This window comes from Rhinoraja longicauda, chromosome 11 (genome assembly GCF_053455715.1).
Source record: "Rhinoraja longicauda isolate Sanriku21f chromosome 11, sRhiLon1.1, whole genome shotgun sequence".
NCBI classification, from domain to species: Eukaryota; Metazoa; Chordata; class Chondrichthyes; order Rajiformes; family Arhynchobatidae; genus Rhinoraja; species Rhinoraja longicauda.
Genome location: NC_135963.1, coordinates 58,053 through 60,552, shown reverse-complemented (window position 1 = coordinate 60,552; position 2,500 = coordinate 58,053). Strand labels below are relative to the sequence as shown.

The window sequence follows — 2,500 nt, the reverse complement described above, 5'->3', positions numbered from 1 at the left end:
TGGTGGGGGTGGACACAGAGAGTTGTGGACACAGCCCAGACCATCACACAAACCAACCTCCCTCCCACCCACTCCATCTACACCTCACGCTGCCTCGGCAAGGCCAGCAGCCCAGACCATCACACAGACCAACCTCCCTCCCACCCACTCCATCTACACCTCACGCTGCCTCGGCAAGGCCAGCAGCATCATCAAGGACCAGTCTCACCCCGGTCACTCCCTCTCCTCCCCTCTCCCATCAGGCAAGAGGTACAGAAGTGTGAAAACGCACACCTCCAGATTCAGGGGCAGTTTCTTCCCAGCTGTTATCAGGCACCTGAACCGTCCTCTCACCAACTAGAGAGCGGTCCTGACCTCCCATCTACCTCATTGGTGACCCTCGGACTATCCTTGATCGGACTTTGCTGGCTTCACCTTGCACTAAACGTTATTCCCTTAGCCTGTATCTGTACACTGTGGACGGCTCGATTGTAATCATGTATTGTCTTTCCGCTGACTGGTTAGCGCGCAACACAAGCTTCTCACTGTACCTCCGTACACGGGACAATAAACTAAATTGAGCTCAGCTAATAACAAAACTACGGGAACCCATTGAGGCAACTGGAGAGATATTGGGAAAGTGGGAATGCTGAGCGCTGTAGGGAGGGAGGGAGGGGGAGCGGAGTGGAGACCAATTTCAAAGGGCTAGTACATGCTCGATGGGCCGGACAGCCTCCTCGAGGCACCATGTGAATCCTGGACTCCAAGCAAAGGAACGCTCGAACAGGCGTTCCTTGGGGAACGAAGAATTTGAGAATTGAGGGAGAGAGGGAGGTAGGGAGGTTTGAGGGTGAGACGGGGACTTATCTACACCTGAAATAGACACAAAATACTGGAGTAACTCAGCGGGTCCGGCAGCATCTGTGGAGAGAAGCAATGGGTGACGTTTTGGGTCGAGACCCTTTTTCAGACTGACCCGAAGAAGGGTCTCGATCCAAAACGTCACCCATTCCTTTTCTCCAGAGAAGCTGCCCTTCCCGCTGAGTTAAAACTATCTTTAATTGGACTTTTGGTTCGTTTTTAGTATAGTTTAGAGATACAGTGCTGAAACAGAGGCCCTTTGGCCCATCAAGTCCACACCGTCCAGCGATCCCCGCACACCAACGCTATCTGGTCACTCCCCCTCGACCCACGACCCTCACTGTCCTGTCCACACCCTCTATGTTCCACCAGGCTGAAGAAGGCAATTGTGCGGAAACAGGCCCTTCGGCCCACCGACTCCGTGCCGACCAGCGATCCCCACACACTAACACTATCCTACACACACTAGGGACAATTTTGCATTCACACCGAAGCCAATTAACCTGCAAACCTGCACGTCTTTGGAGTGTGGGAGGAAACCGGAGCGCCCGGAGAAAACCCACGCAGGTCACGGGGAGAACGTACAAACTCCGTACAGACAGCGCCGAACCCGGGTTTCTTAATGCGACTGTATCTTGCGCTCACTGTTATTCACTTTACTCCAGCATTTAGTGTCTATCTGCGGTTTGAAGCAGCATCTGCAGTTCTTTCTCACAACTCACCAACACCTCCTACGATCAACACCTTCCCCAGGAACAACAAGAAATCGGTCACCTTATCCAGAACAGCCACTCTGCGGGAAGATGGAACACAGGTTAACCATTCGCAGCCGAGGCCACTCGGCCCCACAGCATATCCAACCCCCCGAGCGACTTCATAACCTCATCACAGATAGGAGCAGAATTAGCCCAATATGTGACTAGGCTTGTATACACTGGAACTTAGAAGGATGAGAGGGGACCTTATTGAAACGTATAAGGTTATTAAGGGGTTGGACACGTTAGAGGCAGAAAACATGTTCCCAATGTTGGGGGAGTCCAGAACCAGGGGCCACAGTTTAAGAATAAGGGGTAGGCCATTTAGAACTGAGATGAGGAAAAACCTCTTCAGTCAGAGGGTTGTGAATCTGTGGAATTCTCTGCCTCAGAAGGCAGTGGAGGCCAATTCTCTGGATGCTTTCACGAGAGAGCTAGATAGAGCTCTTAAGGATAGAGGAGTCAGGGGGTATGGGGAGAAGGCAGGAACGGGGTACTGATTGAGAATGATCAGCCATGATCACATTGAATGGTGGTGCTGGCTCGAAGGGCCGAATGGCCTCCTCCTGCACCTATTGTCTATAATATAAGGAAGTTCTTTTAGGAACAACATTCCTCATGCCCCATCAACACTTGAATAGTGAGCGGCCTGGATAGAGTGGATGTGGAGAGGATGTTTCCACTAGTGGGAGAGTCTAGGACCAGAGGGCACAGCCTCAGAATTAAAGGACGTTCCTTTAGGAAGGAGATGAGGAGGAATTTCTTTAGTCAGAGGGTGGTGAATCTGTGGGATTCTTTGCCACAGACGGCTGTGGAGGCCACAAGTCAGTGGGTATATTTAAGGCAGAGATAGATAGATTGTTGATCAGTGTGGGTGTCAGGGGTTATGGGGAGAAGGCAGGAGA

General features: G+C 51.6%; 1 long non-coding RNA gene across 1 annotated transcript in view; it reads right to left on the bottom strand.

The window, feature by feature from the left end:
• LOC144598000 (uncharacterized) overlaps positions 1-1,653 on the bottom strand; it is a 7,133-nt gene extending 5,480 nt beyond the window's left edge. The window contains exon 1 of the long non-coding RNA XR_013547813.1: positions 1,563-1,653. This is a non-coding gene — a long non-coding RNA (uncharacterized LOC144598000). The remainder of the gene's footprint in view (positions 1-1,562) is intronic.
• Between the last annotated feature and the right edge of the window lie 847 nt (positions 1,654-2,500).